The sequence below is a fragment of the Anabrus simplex genome, chromosome 3 (genome assembly GCF_040414725.1).
Source record: "Anabrus simplex isolate iqAnaSimp1 chromosome 3, ASM4041472v1, whole genome shotgun sequence".
In the NCBI taxonomy this organism is placed as follows: Eukaryota; Metazoa; Arthropoda; class Insecta; order Orthoptera; family Tettigoniidae; genus Anabrus; species Anabrus simplex.
This window is the reverse complement of record NC_090267.1, coordinates 366,090,243-366,108,411: the sequence shown is the minus strand read 5'-3', so window position 1 is coordinate 366,108,411 and position 18,169 is coordinate 366,090,243. Positions and strand designations below refer to the sequence as shown.

Here is an 18,169-nt window from a genome sequence, read left to right as displayed (position 1 = left end):
AGGAATGGCGTTACAAGCATCGTTCTTACCTGAGTCACTTTCATATCGTCAAAGCCATGGATGAAACTGAGACAGGTGAAAGAAGTAACAAACTCGATTTATCCCATACCAGAAGATATATAAACAGTAGGTGTCGCCAGCAAAGGCTCGCCGATAAGGTGATGGTGGTGGTCGTGATGATTATTGTTTTAAGAGGAAGTACAAGTATGCAACCTTCCTTTAAATAACACTAGAGGCAATGTTTCTGAGCCTGCTGTCCAGCACTCGTTCGAATAACTTCAGTATATGGCAGAAGAGTCGAATAGGGAGGTATGTTGAGCAGTCGCTCACGTCTCCTTTACCCTTCCAGATTGGAACTGTTGTGCTAGTTGTCCATGCACGGGGAAGTTGTCCTGGGTGATGATCTGGTTGAATAATAATAAGTGAAAGGGATCCGACACTTTGAAAAATGAAGGTATCGGCTAAAGAAAGACAAGGGTACGAAGGGCGTGTAGATGAAAGGCTCCCTAGGCCTCGTAAACCTAATACTGTCGGAGCGGAAAAGAATAATTGACCAAGGGATGTCGGGTAGGATAGATGAAAGTGAGGAGCCTGGCACAAGCAAATGGGAGCAATATTAGTACTCAGCTAAAGGACCCGTGATCGCCAACCCACGTTCCCAAGTTAGGACCCTCTCGGACTGTTTTGTTCGCCTCTTACGACAGACAGGGCTACCGTGGGTGTTATTCTACCGCCCCCACCCACCAATCAGGTACTGAACACCAGCTGCAATATTGAGTTATTATTATTATTATTATTATTATTATTATTATTATTATTATTATTATTATTATTATTATTATTATTATTATTATTAACTCTTTCCTAGCGTTTATCCCAAAGGATGAGGATCGCTGTTTTGCTACATCTCCTCCATTTCGTCCTATTGCTGACATCTTCAGGTTTAAAACCAACGTCGTGCCTGTCGGGCTTGATATTGTCAGTCCACCGCTTTAAGGGCCTTCCACGTGGTCGTATTCCTCCCGGATCAACTTGGAGAGCTGTTTTAGCGACTGAGCTGTCCTGCCTTCTCATAACGTGACCGTAGCAGGGGAGACGCGCTTCCCGTACTTTCTCTACAATTGGAGCGACGCCAAGGCTTTGTCGAACATCTGCATTTCTTATGTGGTCACATGAAGTCAGTTCAAGAGTCCATCAACGCATCTTCATTTCCATTGTATGAAGTGTCTGCTCATGTTCTTTTATCATTGGACGACATTCTGCCTCGTAAATAGCTGCTGGGCGTACCACGGTCTTGTACATTTTTGCCTTTAGATGGTGAGGCATCTTTTTATCGCAGAGGACTCCGGTGACTTGTCTCCACTTGAGCCAAGCTGCATTTACCCGCGCTCTGGTATCAAAAGTGGCACCACAGTTCCAAGTGACAACTGATCCTAGGTATTTAAATGCATGGTTTTCTACAAGTCTTGATTATTGATTCTTATGGTTCCACTAGTTTGGGGGCCACATTCTGGATATTCGGCTTTCTGGGAGTTAAGGCGCAGACCATTCTCAACTAATTTGTTGCTCCAAGTTTGTGTTTGGCGTTGGAGTCCAAGGCGTGTTTGTTGGGCAAGTACCACATCATCCGCATAAAGAAGGGTCCAGGGATGCGATGTCTGTATGTCAGCCGTTGCTGTATCCAAGCAGAGGATGAATAACAATGGTCATCGAGCTGAGCCCTGATGTACATCCACGGTGATATCAAAAGGCGGGGAGATTCCAGCTGGACTCCGGACCGCACTAGTTGTATTGTGATTTATAAGTTGTACCCAGCTTACATAGGCTTCCGGGACTTCATGACTACGAAGAGCTTGCCAGATGAGGTCATGTGGGACTCGGTCGAATACTTTTTCTAGGTCTAGGAATGCCATGTGTACACTCTTCCGCCTCTCCCTACGTTTTTCCATCAGTAGACGTGTGGCGTGGATGGCATCGATGGTGTTTCAGCCCTTAACAAATCCACACTGTTAGATGTTACTGCGACAATGTTTCTGAGCCTGCTGTCCAGCTCTCGTTCGAATAACTTCAGTATACGGCAGAGGAGTCGAATAGGGCGGTATGTTGAGCAGTCGCTCACGTCTCCTTTACCCTTCCAGATTGCAACTGTTGTGCTAGTTGTCCGTGCACGGGGAAGTTTGTTCTGGGTGATGATCTGGTTGAAATAATAATAATAATAATAATAATAATAATAATAATAATAATAATAATACAAGCCTCTGTGGCTCAGACGGCAGCGCGTCGGCCTCTCACCGCTGGATACCGTGGTTCAAATCCCGGTCACTCCATGTGAGATTTGTGCTGGACAAAGCGGAGGCGGGACAGGTTTTTCTCCGGGTACTCCGGTTTTTCCTGTCATCTTTCATTCCAGCAACACTCTCCATTCTCATTTCATTGCATCTATCATTCATTAATAAATCACTTTGGGAGTGGCGACCCCATCGTACTAACAGCCTATATCTGCTTCATTCATTACATCCCTGACCCGGTCAATGACTGGAAAACAGGTTGTCGGTTTTCATTTTTCAATAATAATAATAATAATAATAATCTTATGAATAAAACGAACACAGTGTCGGCAGTCAAAATGACTACAGAAGATTCTATAGTATTGCTACTTGCATCAAAATGACCATCTCACCTTACTGAATGAGAGACATTTTATTGAGAAATAACCAAGCATGCGGGACTCCACCTACCATGAATCGTACCTCTGCCATACAAGTACCTATAACGGAGCACCCACGATGACAATTTCTTAGATTCACTCCCAAAACTCGGTGCTGTAATAGATGAAGGTAATTTATTGCGTAAGCCAGAATGGTTAAGATGGTTCTTTCACTTCACTAAAAGAAAGTAGACCTAATAGTCACTAAACAGTTCAAACATGACGATCATCATTATATTGCTCTTTGAACCTAACTCTAGTGCCAGTTTGAGCCTTCTAAACGTTCTCGTTTGCTCATTATCATGTAGAAGGCACAGAACTACAAACATTAAAACATTAACAACATTATTAAAACATTAACAATATTTTAATGTATTGAATAAGTTGGATACAAATTTTAATAAATTGTAATCTTGGTTCAATACGGACGAATAATGAAATTTATTAACTTAACCGAAGGCACAGAACTCAAGGATGGACGCAGTTCAAACTCAAGCCGGTAGATGGAGCTGTGCATGTCAACAAGGCACTGATAATACATCACATCGCTGAAAGAAGCGTACATTTCTTTTAAAAGGTTCAAAAATCGTAGTCGTGGGATGTTCATTGGATTTTTATTGCAAAGGGGTGATAACAACTTCTGTCTGGTGCCAATTTCAGCTGTTGAATCGTTCTCGTTTTCTCAACATCACTGCGAAAGACAGACAGAATAAGAATTTTAAATATATAACAAAACTAGTACGGTATGTAAAGCTGCCGTCTTCGACAGACGAATATTCATCGTCATCATCCACTAAAGACTAAGCCTCTTCGTTGCAACCCTTCTCCTCACAGTCCTGCCGTTCTCTTAATGTCCTTGTAGTTTTTACATCCCATCAAGTATGTGTTCCTTGGTTTTCCTCTTCCTTTCTTTCCTAGTATATTTCCTTCAAAGACATTTAATAGGAAGTCATTATGTCTCAGGAGTTTTATGTTCCTTCTTTCCATATCCTGTACCAGTCTCTGTTATTCACTCATTTCCTCTAGGTGCGGCCAGTATCCAGTAATCGGGAGATAATGGATTCGAGCCCCACTGTCGGCAGCCCTGAAGATGGTTTTCCATGGTTTCCCATTTTCACACCAGGTAAATGCCGGGACTGTACCTTAATTAAGGCCACGGCCGCTTCCTTCCACTTCCTAGGCCTTTCCTATCCCATCGTCGCCATACGACTTATACGTGTCGGTGCGACGTAAAGCAAATAGCGAAGATTTCCTATAGAAAATCTCGATTCGTCGTTTTTTCTTTTTTTTTTAGTCTAGTATGTCGTCGTCATTTTTCTCGAAATCCACAGTTCACTTGCTTCCAATGAATCTCTTTCCTTTCTTCCAATAGTCCAGCTCTCACAGCCGAATACTACTACGTCAAATATAATCAGAAATATCAAATGAACATGTCAGTGTATTTTATAAATAAAACTTACACAGGGTCGATAGTCATAATTCTTACAGTAAATGATAATGTTGCTACTTGCACCAAAATGACAGGCTCATCTCACTAATAGAGGCTTTTTTTCTTTTTTGCGAAAGAACCATGCATGTGGAATTCTACCTTGCTCCAATCACATTGCTGTGGAAAGCACGGGAGACTTATTAATGTGTCACTCTAATTACCTCACCGTAGATCTAGTTGTTCGTGCTCAGAGATTCGTAGTTCGAACTCATGGTGTTAGATAGAGCTGTGTAGTGTTGGGCGTCTTTAAATGGCGAAGTTGAAACAGTCACTTCACCGAATGAAACGATATTTTTCTTTAAAAAGTTCAAAAATCTTGGTCATTGTATTCTTCTTGTAGCAACTTGAACTGTTGAAAATTTCTGGTATTCTTAATATCGTTGTAAAATACAGACATAAATAGGGGTTTGATATATACATAATTCAGTTTAAATCTGATAAAACAGTAAAGGCGAGGAACATACAATACCATACGCTCATTCATTTTTGAGTGACTATACAATCTTAATTAATGTAATTTGGCCCTTTAATTTGAAGAACGCGATGGACCTGGTTCACTTTTTATAAATATTATTATATTATATTATATTATTATTATCAAATTGATTATATAATGATACAACAACGGTACAGAAACTGCCTAAAGAATGCTAAAGGTTACCCAGGAGCAGACATTTATTCTGACCATATATTAGTTGTAGCAGAGGTAATGATTAAATTGAAAATAGTATGGAAAGGAAAGAAGAGAGAAGAAATTAATAATTGAGAAACTGAAAGATAAAGACAAGTGTAGAGAACTAGAGGATGAGTATTGTAACAATAATACATTAGGAAATGAAACAGAAAATGTAGAAAGGAGATGGGAAACTTTTAAAAATGGGACAAAAGAAGCAGCTAAGAAAACGCTTGGTGTCAAGGAGAGGAAAAGGGCAAAGAAGGAATGGATAACATCAGAAATGATAAGTAAAATGGAGGAACGCAGGAAATGGAAAACAGTAAATACAGAAGAAGGAAAGCGTAACTACAGGAAGTTAAATAATGAATTAAGAAGAGAAACAGAAAAGGCAAAGAAGAAATGGTTGACAGAAAAGTGTGATGAGATAGAGCAACTGGAGAAAGAAGGGAAATATGACTTGATGTATAAAAGAAGCAACAAATATAGTATTCAGAGAAAAGAGAAGGAACAACAGCAATAAGGAAATAGAGGCTACAGATGCCACAATGATATATGAACCCCAAGAAATAATGAAAAGATGGGAAGATTACATAGAATGGCTATATGATCGGGACAATCGACCAAATGAAGAAGAACTTGAATTAGAGGAGGAAGATATGGTTAAAGAGGATGGTAAAGGGGAAACCACATACTGAGAAGAGAGATCGAAGCATCACTGAACGAGATGAAAAATAGAAAAGCAATGGGAATAGATGAGATTCCTGTTGAACTGTTAAAAGCGTTAAATAATGAAGGAAGAAAGGAGTTGTTTGGATTATGTAATCAAATATACATGACAGGAAAATGGCCAAAGGACTTTAGTGAAATCGTCTTAATCCCTATGGAAAAGAAAAAGAACAGCAAAAATGTGAAGAACATAGGACATTGAGTCTAATTTCACATGCAGCCAAAGTCTTACTGCGGACGCTCAACAGAAGGATATATGGAAAGCTGAATAACTTTATAGGTGAAGAACAGTTTGGTTTCAGGAGAGGAGTTGGAACAAGAGACGCCATTCAACTTCTGAGGGTGATAGGAGAGAGGTACATAGAGAAAAACAGGAAGGTTTATGCTGTATTTATTGACCTTGAGAAGGCTTTTGACTGTGTCAGATGGGACAAATTGATGACAATCCTGAAGAAACATGGAGTTGATTGGAGGGATAGAAGGCTAATAAAGAATTTGTATTTAAACCAGAGAGCAAGAGTGAGAATAGGTGATGAGTTGAGTGAAGAAATTGAATTAGGAAGAGGTGTAAGACAGGGCTGCTCTTTATCACCGACACTGTTCAACATCTATCTCGAAGAAATAATCAATGAAAGTTTTAATGGAAATAGTGGAGTTTGTGTTGGAGGTAGGAGAGTAGAATGTATAAGATTTGCAGATGATATGGTTGTGATGGGAGAAAGCGAACGTGAAATGATACAAATGTTAGATAAACTCAACATGAAACTAGAAGAATATGGAATGAGAATTAATAAGAAGAAGAGCAAAAGTATGATAATTGGAGGAAAAGGTAGAAGTTGTCATATTAGTATAGGAGGAGAAGAAATAGAGCAAGTCAGTAACTTCAAGTATTTGGGAAGTATGATCAGAGATGATATGTATTGCACAACAGAAATTAAGAAAAGAATTGCCATAGCAAAAGAAGGCTTTAGGAAAAAATCAAAATTATTTTGTGGACCACTAAACAAAGATTTGAGGAAAAGACTTGCTAAGTGTTACATTTGGAGCATAGCGCTGTATGGCGCAGAGACTTGGACATTGAGAAAGAAAGATGAGAGAAGATTGGAGGCACTAGAGATGTGGGTATGGAGGAGACTAGAACGAGTAAAATGGGAAGACCGGGTAAGGAATGAGGAGGTATTACGAAAAGTTGGAGAAGAACGAAGTATGTTACAAACCATTAGAAGGAGAAAAATGAACTGGATCGGACATTGCTTGAGGAGGGACTGTTTACTGAAAGAAGGAATAGAAGGAATGGTGAAAGGCAAACGAGGAAGAGGAAGGAAAAAATATCAAATGTTGGACAATATTCAAGGAAATAAATATTCGGACATGAAAAACTTGGCGCAGGACAGGCAACAGTGGAAGAGGTTCATCCCATGACAAGACCTGCCATAAGGCAGAACACCTAGATAGATAGATTATGCAGCACAGTCCATTACAATGTTAATATGTACCGTATTTATGGTTATAATTATTTCTTAATGCTCATTGCGATTTGTATGTGTAGCAGAGCGCACGGATAAAGCTGGTTAAAAGTAAATCAGTCCCACAATTTGATGATTCTCTCATGAAAGTTCCATTGTGCTAGAGTTTTCTTTCCATGGAATTGCTTGTTGTACTCTTGTTATTTGTTTGTTTGTTTGTTTGTTATTGGGTAATTATGTTAACTTTACTTTATTATTACACTACTGTAAGCGACCATTGCCATCGGGATACTTCCCATTTGTGACGTATTTATTACTAGTATTAATAATAATAATAATAATAATAATAATAATAATAATAATAATAATAATATGCTACAGTCAACAACGGGTGCTCTGAAATTCTGAGGAAAAAATAAATTATTAATGGCATGTGGCCTCCTAAGAGGTCTCGTGGATATCTTCCAATTTGATGTCGTATAGGCGACCTGTGCGTCTGCGAGGATGGGGCCCTACTTATAATGAATTCTAATGCTGTACACGGCACACACATCCCCCGAGCCAACACAATTAACCAATGAAGGTTAAAATCCCTGACCGGGCCGGTAATCGAACTCGGGAACACCTGGATCAAAGGCTAGCACGGTGACCATTTAGGTATGGAGCCGGACCAAAAATATAAATACACTGATACTAAATTTAATGTTACAACATTTTAGTGAAATGAATACGCATTTTTGACAAGGCTACTCTGTTGAATCATGCTACAGGACAAACAGAGACGATACATTCTACTAAACAATTCAGCTCAAACTTTGTCCGATGGCCGAGTTTAAATAAATATGATGAAAACTTTGAACAACAGACGAAAAGTGACTGGCAGAAAGTGCGTGACTCCATCTAGGAACGACAGTATCTTTAATTTTACGGATACGCCCATTACTTCAAGGTCCTCGCTATGTCTAAGACAAATTTAGTTTCTTGTAACGCAGAACCAATTAAAATTTGTAGATGCTATTTAACGTCCTGTTTTGTTGTTCCGTTTCCCAATTTATTTTTCGCGGAATTCATTGAAAGTCTGGTGAAGTTTTTTGTAGGTGAAACGAATCCCTCAATCTAAGGAATTTGTCCTTCTAGGTTAATGTATTATTAATTCATAGAGCGTTATAGAACGAAAGTAAGAACATTGCTCGGCACTACTATTTTATTCTCACTAGTTCTACTGATTTTGAGATAAATTAGTTCTTAACCTTTTATCATTGGACGTACGTACCGGTATCGAGCAAGGTAAGGTATGTGCTTGATGCATCTCTGAGTGTATTTACGGGAACTAGGGTAAGAATCACTGTTGTCACTTCAACGGGCGTGTATAGATCTGAGAATGAGGAACGTATCACAGGACAAAGAACAAGGCACCAAGCAGTCATCTGCCTGAAATAAGTGGGGAAGTCTCTCCAAAGGACATAGCAGAGATAGAGCGTCTTTAGCAGGTACCTGGACGCGGGTGCGAACTGCGTCGTACATGTGGATTTGGCCCTGTTTTACGACCGGATGCCCTTCCTGACGGTGGTGGTGGTGGTGGTGGTGGTGGTGGTGGTGGTGGTGGTGGTGGTGGTGGTGGTGATTATTGTTTTAAGAGGAAGTACAACTAGGCAACCATCCTCTATATAACACGAATCAGAGAGAAAAAATGGAAGGGATCCGACACTTCGAAAAATGAAACTATCGGCCAAAGGAAGACAAGGGCCACGAAGGGCGTGAAAATGAAAGACTCCCTAGCCCTCGCAAACCTAATAGCGTTGGGGTCGGAAAGGAACAAGAGTTGACCAAGGGAGGTCGGATAGGATAGGGGAAAGTGAGGAGCCTGGCACAAGTAAGTGGAAGCAATGCCAGCACTCAGCTGAGGGCCCCGTGGCCGCCAACCCACGCTCCGAAGTTCAGAGCCCCTGAGGCCGCCTTCCTGACGCCAACCTTATATGAAGGGATGCAATTACTATTGCGTTTGTCTGTGGTAGGTGGTAGTGTGGTATATCGTCTGAATATGATGAGGAGAGTGTTGGGACGGACACATATACCCAGTCCCCGAGCCAGAAGAATTAATCAGAACCGATTAAAATCCATGACTCGACCGGGAATCGAACCCGGAACCCTCTGAACCGAAGGCCAGTACGCTGAGCATTAAGCCAACGAGTCGGAAAAAATTCAAGGAAAGTTATATAAAGAAAAATCCCTAACTGGATCTAAACCCATCAGAGTCCTAAGTCCATGTATATTCACCACTAAGGCCACTATTTTAGCTTAGCATACTAAACAACCCTGTTCGATCTATATACAAACATAACTGATATGTATGTTTATATGTGTTTTAGCATGCCCTGAGGAATCTGAGGAATAAAAAATATTGGTGTAAGATGAGAGAAAAATATTTTTTGAGGTTTTCACAGAGTGTTACAAGCAGAGAGAAATTCCTGAGAATTTCAGCAAAGGTAAAGCAATTAATTGAGTTAGACAAGAAATGCTATGGACTGTAGCAACTACAGAACAATTTCTCTTGTAACTAACGCTTATTGATCAACTACCTGATAGCCGCCCCTATTAGGGACGCAAAAGATCGCGCTCCTAATCAGTTCATATGATTAATATTTATTTCTATGATGTTTGGATTAAGCAGGGCTCGAGTCATAACTCAAGATTACTACTGCCACCATCAGGTAGATTGTCTCTTTCAGATTTTATTTGAAAAACAAAATCCAATACATGGTTCTTCAAGTTAGAGAGTACAAATGGTTTCTAACAATCACCAATGAATTTTTCAACGCTGAGTCCGCTATGGTCTGGATAATAGTGTCCAGGATTTTGTTTATTATTAAGAAGTTCAGCGTCTCCTTAGGAATTGTCCCTCTAGCGCCAATCATAAGGCCAATGACTTCCCATTTTGTAATTGCATACTTATTTCCGAGATCCTCAAGGCATGGGTCATATATGGCCTTTTTCTCCTCACACACTAATAGGACTAATAAAATAGGACTGAAGGCAGAATAGATCAGTAAGTAAAGGAAGATCAGTTCAATTTTAGATTGGCCTGAGTAGAGGCAATCCTGGCGTTACGAATGTACTGGAATGAAAGTTGGAAACCAACAGGACCACTGCTGTGGCATTTTCTGACTTAGAAAATACCTTTGACATGGTAAATCGGAAATTTGTGTTCGAACTTAGGAAATGACTGGAAGGCCAGATACAGTACCTGTGCGTGGAAATAAAAGAACGGCAAAAATATTAGTAAAACAAGTGTGAAAAAGAGGTGCCCCCTTTCATACTTCTTCAACCTGTTTATTGAAGAAAGGATTGATATTTTGAAATAAAAAGGAATAAAAATAAACGGTGAACGTATCTACTGCATTAGATTTGATGATGACATTGCACTAGTCGCAGATTCAGTAAAGGACACGCAGGATATATGTAGTGTCAATATATGAGGGGAAACTAAAGATCGATGCTCAGAAAACAAATATTACCGAGCTCGATAGCTGCAGTCGCTTAAATGCGGCCAGTATCCAGTATTCGGGAGATAGTAGGTTCGAACCCCACTGTCGGCAGCCCTGAAAATGGTTTTCCGTGGTTTCCCATTTTCACACCAGGCAAATGCTGGGGCTGTACCTTAATTAAGGCTACGGCCGCTTCCTTCCAACTCCTAGCCCTTCCCTGTCCCATCGTCGCCATAAGACCTATCTGTGTCGGTGCGACGTAAAGCAACTAGCAAAAAAAAAAATAATAATAATAATTCTAACAGTGAGCAAGAACACCCCAAGAACCATTGTAAGAACGAAGATACGAACATCTAAAATATAACAAGTAAAACAATTCTGTTTCATGGGAAGTATTATCACTGTAGACAACAGATGTGCTTCTGAATAAGCTTTCCAAACTAAGAAATGTATTTTGACTAGTAGGCATATGGACAATAACACAAGAAATGCTTTTGTGAAGACCTCCGTTTGGACTGAGTTATTGTATGGGTGTGAAAGCTGGACAGTTGGGAAACAGGAGAGAGAGCTTGGCTAGAGGCAGTGAGGATGTGGGTATGGAGGAGTACCACCACAATGAGCTGGACTCCTAGGGAATCGAACTTTCAAGCTTTAGAAGAGGAGAATGAAAAAGGACACTCATTAAAGAGATGGAAAGGACGAAAATAAACCTGCTATGGTACAATAAGTTCTTCATAAAAATTACGAAGGAAAAAGCTGGAAAGTGGAGAAGACACAGAAAATCGTATTTCAAAAACCTGAAGAATGTGATAAAGTACAGGGACTACAACGAATGAGGAGAGCAGCAGAAGAGAGAGGAGAATTGTTACAGCGACAAGGCTTTGCCTTTAGTGTACGTGATGGTGATGACATATTCGGTGCTTATCGTACAATTGAGCTGTGGTTTATCTGTCATAAGGTGGAGTAAAGGAGAACGTCGAAATTGAGAAATCTAGTGAATGAGGCCATATAAATTATTATTATTACATTTTTTTTTGCTATTTGCTTTACGTCGTACCGACACTGATAGGTCTTATGGCGACGATGGGATAGGCCTAGGAATTGGAAGGAAGCGGCCGTGGCCTTAATTAAGGTACAGTCCCAGCATTTGCCTGATGTGAAAATGGGAGACCACGGGAAACAATCTTCAGGGCTGCCGACAGTGGGGCTCGAACCCACTATCTCCCGATTACTGGATACTGGCCGCACTTAAGCGACTGTAGCTGTCAAGCTCGGTATTATTATTATTATTATTATTATTATTATTGTACCGGGCGGTACACCTCCACGCCGCTAATTCAAACTTTGCGCCAGTTGAAACTCCTCTGCTGGAGGAAGTCTGAACTTTATCTACTGTGTTAATTTTCAAGTTTCTCAGAAGATGTCACTGCTTGGAAATTTTGGAGTTTCTGAACTGGGTCGTTTTCGATGTATTTTTGTTTTACCTGTAGTAAGAAGCGTGAACTTTCTCTTCTAGAGGACACTACTGAAGAACTACAATGGTGCACCCTAGTGCGAAGTGAAAGAACTGTTTTTTTTGGAGAAATTTTTATTTCAAAAGTTTGTTCCTTGTTAAATTTCTTTCTGTTATTGTTTAAGTTGGCTGTATAACCCTTTCCTTCCCCTTGTTTTGAATTTAGCCAATCCCGAATTTCTTTAATTAATTTCTGACCAATCAGTTGTATCTTCTCCAACTTGAATATGTTGCTTAACCCTAGCCAATAAAGTTTTTGTGGGCGGGTGTTCTCATTTCCGAAACGCCTCGAACTTTCCACGAGAGTATATAAACTGCTGATTTTCGGGTCTCTGCGCCACTTCAGTACCAACTTTCAAAGTGTAAAGTACGTAGCAGGGGGCGGGAAGCGCCTCTTTCTTCGGGCAGCAGTTCAACAACAAGGTAATGGCCGTTTAATAAATTCTTTTCTTGCTAGCTCAGCAGTTTAACTCTCGGGGCGGGTCCGAAGCGTTTCCACCATGTAACTTTCCCTAAAATGTAAAGACTCTTAGCATCTATTCTCTTTTAAAGCTACATATTGGGATAGAGAGTGCTTAACCCTCTCGAGCTCCCACTCATATTGTTTTGAGGTGAACTTATTTTTCATAACCGATTCTTCCTTAACGTAATGTAAATTGTTTCCTTCTAAAGTCACCTCTTTAGTATGGGATTAGCCCTTGCATTAGCGGCCTAGAGCCAGATTAGGTTTTAAACAAAAGGTATTAGGAGTGCAGATCGCCTCCTCTCAAATTGTTATTTTGGAGGTCATGTAATTAACCTTTTTCTCACTTAATAGACCTCAGTAGGTTGGGTATTTTACCCCTGTGTCTATGTCCTTAGAGGACAACTTGAAGGTGGAGTTTGGTGTGGCCTTTGATAGGCTTAAAGTTGAGAGCGAGTGGCTCTTTCTTGAAAATTGAGTATGTATGCCTCGAGGAGGCTTTTCTGTGTAATTTAGAGCAAGTGCTCCTGGGCATGAATGGGGTTTTCTGCCCCTCTGTTAAATCTTGTTTTGGGGTAAAGTTGGGCTAGTTGCCCAAGAATTGTGAGTTCGGGGCTCGAAGCCCAAATCCTGTAAATACTGTAATTGTACTTGTGTTGCCTTGCTACTCTGTACCTGCCATTCTTGTTATTTCTCAATTTTGAAAAGAAAATATAACCTTGTTAAATTTTAAATTAACTTTAATTTCGTAGCCTGAGACCTGTTCACCCCCGCACCTTCTTTCACCTCTGCTAATCCACCAAACCACGGTAACAATTATTATTATTATTATTATTATTATTATTATTATTATTATTATTATTATTATTATTATTATTATTATTATTATTGCCGGGCTGAGTGGCTCAGACGATTGAGGCGCTGGCCTTCTGACCCCAACTTGGCAGGTGCGACCCTGGCTCAGTCCGGTGGTATTTGAAGGTGCTCAAATACGTTAGCCTCGTGTCGGTAGATTTACTGGCACTGATAAGAACTCCTGTGGGACTAAATTCCGGCACTTCAGCTTCTCCGAAAACCGTAAAACTAGTTAGTGGGACGTAAAACGATTATTATTATTATTATTATTATTATTATTATTATTATTATTATTATTATTATTATTATTATTATTATTATTAAACACTCATGATCCTAAAGAATGACTGTAAATATTGAAGTTTACATTCAGTGTAGGGTGGTATTTCTCTGATTGTGAGCACTTACATTAACATATTGATTGAACTATGGATGATCTTGTTTCAGGTGTTGGATTAAAGCAACTCCGGCATGAAGGCTAGCCACATCACACCTCCGCACTGACACAAGTGAAGCAGACGGTAGGATAAGTTTCACTTTATACTGAAAATTATTCTTTAGAATCTCACCGGGAGGTTAGTGATTTGTTCTTTCTTTGGTTGACTGCACTCTTGCTAAATGTAGAGTGTATCTCGGTTAGTTGCTCGATAGCGTTTGTTAACTTTCTAAGGAATTACTGTCGCTAGCTCAGTGGTTACATTATAATTATGTTTGTCATGCTGGTAACACCCGCGCACGTCTGCAAGAAGCTGTGAGACGAGACACATTACAGCCATAATTAATCAATTCTTAGTGCTTGTTTGAAAGGAAAATGCACTTCCGTTGTAAAAGCCTACTAGCCTGTCTCCAAGCTGGTTCCGATCCGGGTTTAGACCGCTAACAAGCGAGGGTAATTTAAGCGGTCAATTGAATTTCTACTGCTACAGTTATGTAACTCCAAGACCTGAATTACTTCCTGCCACTAAATCCACATCTGCATTAATTGATTATATATACTCTACTAAATATATACTGACGGTGCCAATAGGAAGAGAAATGACTTCTTATAAAAACTAGTGAACTCCCTTCAGCAAACGAGTCGCGGAACACTAAGTGACTGATAGATGTTTTTCAAAATCGGAAAAGAAATAATCGCCAGGCTCTTCAGTAACAAGGGGCTATGGTAGATTTGATATGCCAGTAATGCACAGAGCTTGTGGTTAGTACTGGTACTTATTTATCACAATTCTGACAACAGAAATGTGGAAGACTAGAGATAAGGAGCGAGCCTTACGAACACAAAATATACTTCTTAGATTCTTCACTGCCCTTACCTTCCTCGTGTCCATACCTTCATTGTTCGGAGCGTCGGATTTATTTTAGTTTTTTCTTCTCATTAGTGTTCAGGAGGAAGATATGTCTGGTCGTACATCCGAATAATTACCACCACCACCCTCTCCTTGCCCATTGAAGTCGGCGTCATTGGCACGCAAGAACGTTTTCAATGGGAAGTGCGAAGTAGTAACACATACCAATGTAATTCTTCTTCCTCTTCTTTTTCTTCTTCTTCTTCTCCTTTCAAGGCCGTGTATGCTATTTGCTTTACGTCGCACCGACACAGATAGATCTTATGGCGACGATGGGACAGGAAAGGCCTAGGAATGGGAAGGAAGCGGCCGTAGCCTTAATTATGGTACAGTCCCAGCATTTGCCTGGTGTGAAAATGGGAAATCACGGAAAAACATCTTCAGGGCTGCCGACAGTGGGGTTCGAACCCACTATCTCCCGGATGCGAGCTCACAGCTGCACGCTCCCAACCGCACGGCCAACTCGCCCGGTAGGCCGTGTATGTGCCCTGAATGGACATTCCCGAATATCACTCAGGGTCGGATCTTCTATACTAAATATATACTGACGGTGCCAATAGGAAGAGAAATGACTTCTTATACAAACTAGCGAACTCTCTTCAGCAAACGAATCGCGGAACACTAAGTGACTGATAGATGTTTTTAAAAATCGGAAAATATGTAATCTGATGTCTGCGCCACTAGAGCTCCTGTTCGGCTTTTCGCCACCACGTTGCTCGAGGACGTCCCCGTACTCGCCTTGGTTCCTCAATGGCAGAGCTCTCTGTACGGGATGATCTTTATCTCAACGTTGAACTTGACTGTACCAGCGCAACTGTCATTCGTCCAGTAACATGTATCACTTTAATAATACACAGTAACGTAGCCAGGATTGACCGACAAAATTATGATAGAACATAATAAATGTGCGTGTGCGTGCGTGATGCGCGCAAGCATGAGTGTCATTACAAGGACAAAGTTTTACATTAAAATACAGAACAATAACAATAAGATCAAAGTGAGTAGTCTTACGGCAAATTGTATGTTCATATTTCAATCTAAAATCCAACTTTTGAGGATTCTTAGAAAATAGATTCAAGGGATCTGTTGAATTTACAATTATGTCTCTGTGAATGTTCAAAAACGCAAATCCATCGAGTCGATATTAACTTGTTTATTGTCAGTTTCTGTTTATCTTTTATTATTTATTTATTTATTTATTGCTAGTTGCTTTACGTCGCACCGACACAGATATGTCTTATGGCGACGATGGGACAGGAAGGGGTTAGGACCGGGAAGGAAGCGGCCGTGGCCTTTATTAAGGTACAGCCCCAGCATTTTCCTGGTGTGAAAATGGGAAACCACGGAAAACCATTTTCAGGGCTGCCGACAGTGGGATTCGAAACTACTATCTCCCGAATACTGGATACTGGCCGCACTTAAGCGACTGCAGCTATCGAGCTCGGTTAATCTTCTTTGGTGGGTCTAACCTCCAGAAACCCCCCCCCCCTTGGCTATGCCCCTGATAATATTTTTTTTTAAACCCGTTTATCAAAACATACTGTGTTTCGCATTTGCCGCCATTATTACACTGGAGGGTTCTTTGAAGCGACTTTTTTTTAAAAATATCACTGCGTTATTCATCAGGAAACCCTCTGCGCCAAGGATATGAAACTACTCTCCTCCCCGTCAGTTTTTAGTGCTGCCAGAGAAGGTCCTGTGGTATTGTTGTGGACTTGGGTCGAAATACGTATGTAAAAAGAAAGAACTTTTTCTATTATGAGCGTGGAGAAAAACAAGTAATAATCAATACTCATTGATCAGTATCTAGAAAACATGCTGTTTCCGGCAACATCATCCATGAAACCAACATTGAAGAACTGTTGAACAAAAATCCACAGTTCTAGTCCGTCAGGCAAGCAACTCAATATTGAAAACATCTTAAGGATATGAGCTACGAATATTAGGTACATAAAATCTAATATAAAGTATGAGAATATATTCTTTATTTATTCCTAACAATTATAATCCTTTTCTTAATCATCGTTTTCCGGTCGATTAAATTAGCAGTTTGCCTTTTTCTAGCGCAACGAGCACTAATGTGAGTCAATGCAGAGTTTCACTTAAGCATCACTACGAGCGCTAATGTGAGTCAGTGCATTGTTTCACTTAAGATCGCTACGAGCGCTAATGTGAGTCAATGCAGAGTTTCACTTAAGCATCACTACGAGCGCTAATGTGAGTCAGTGCATTGTTTCACTTAAGATCGCTACGAGCGCTAATGTGAGTCAATGCAGAGTTTCACTTAAGCACTTAACTACATTCGGTGTGGACATTTTTTTCAAAACGCCTGAGGGTATTGAACCAAGGAGCACATTACAAAAAGAATTATGTAAATAAGTTAGTATGGCTAGGATTTGAATCAAAAAGAAAACGCGTAAAGAAACGAGCGATTTTAGGCTTTCCGGAACTGCATTTAGGCCGGAAGTGATTTTGGATTTTTTTAGTTTGATAGAACTAGACAAGACTGAAAATTTGAGACATTTACGGTCCCTTTGTGCCTTTCCTGGCGGGACCTAGTGTTTACAGTGTACTATGTCTTCTGGTATGGGCTAGAGAAATTTTGTTACTTTCATTGATCTGTCTCAGCTTTATCCTTGGCTTTGACAAAATGAAAGTGACTGAGGTATGAGTGATGCTAGTAATGCCATTCCTTCTGCAGCCAGTCCCTGCTACGAATGGTGTGAAAATATTGTTCATAGAGTCAGTTGGTGCATGCATTTCAGTGGGCTTGGCAGACTGATATGTAATAGCAACTTCTGGCTCAGTGAGGAAAGCAACGGGAAACTACCTCACTCCTCATTTCCCTAGTACGCCTCTTCAGTGATGCCTAGGCCATCTATGACAGCTGATGGTGGAATTGTTGAGGATCCAACCAGCCTTCGGGCTGAGGACTAAACATACATACATACATATATACATACATACACGGTCCCTTTAGCCCTTCAACTTTCGGCACAATTGAGGAAACTACTTAATTTTACGTTTGTCGTAGTATGGGGACCCCCTACTTTGTCAGTTAAGAAATGTTTAAAAAGACATCCAAAACACTCACTAAGAACCAAGTGTGTTTTGTTTCACACCATTGCTATCACTATGGAATGTGTTACTTAATTTGTAGGTATTTTGAATATACCAGTATTACTTCTTCAATTGCACCTGTTGCTATTTAATGATGGATAAAGTATTGTTGAATCTGTCTTTTGAAACAGACTAGAGTAAAATATAGTGTCTATCAGTGTGTGATAGTATGAAAGCTACTGAGTAATGGGTGCCGCTGAGTAATGACATTTAGGGCACGGTTAGGACATTCAGATGTCATGAAATGTTCTTTTCATTGGGCAAGTCATACTGCAGTAACAATTTCTGGCCCAATGGGGAAAGCAACGGCAAACTATCTCACT

The 18,169-nt window shown here is 40.2% G+C and overlaps 1 protein-coding gene across 1 annotated transcript in view; it reads left to right on the top strand.

Annotated features, from left to right (window-relative positions):
• sona (sol narae) overlaps nucleotides 1-18,169 on the top strand; it is a 679,307-nt gene that overhangs the window by 238,914 nt on the left and 422,224 nt on the right. The gene's annotated exons all lie outside the window — the stretch shown is intronic.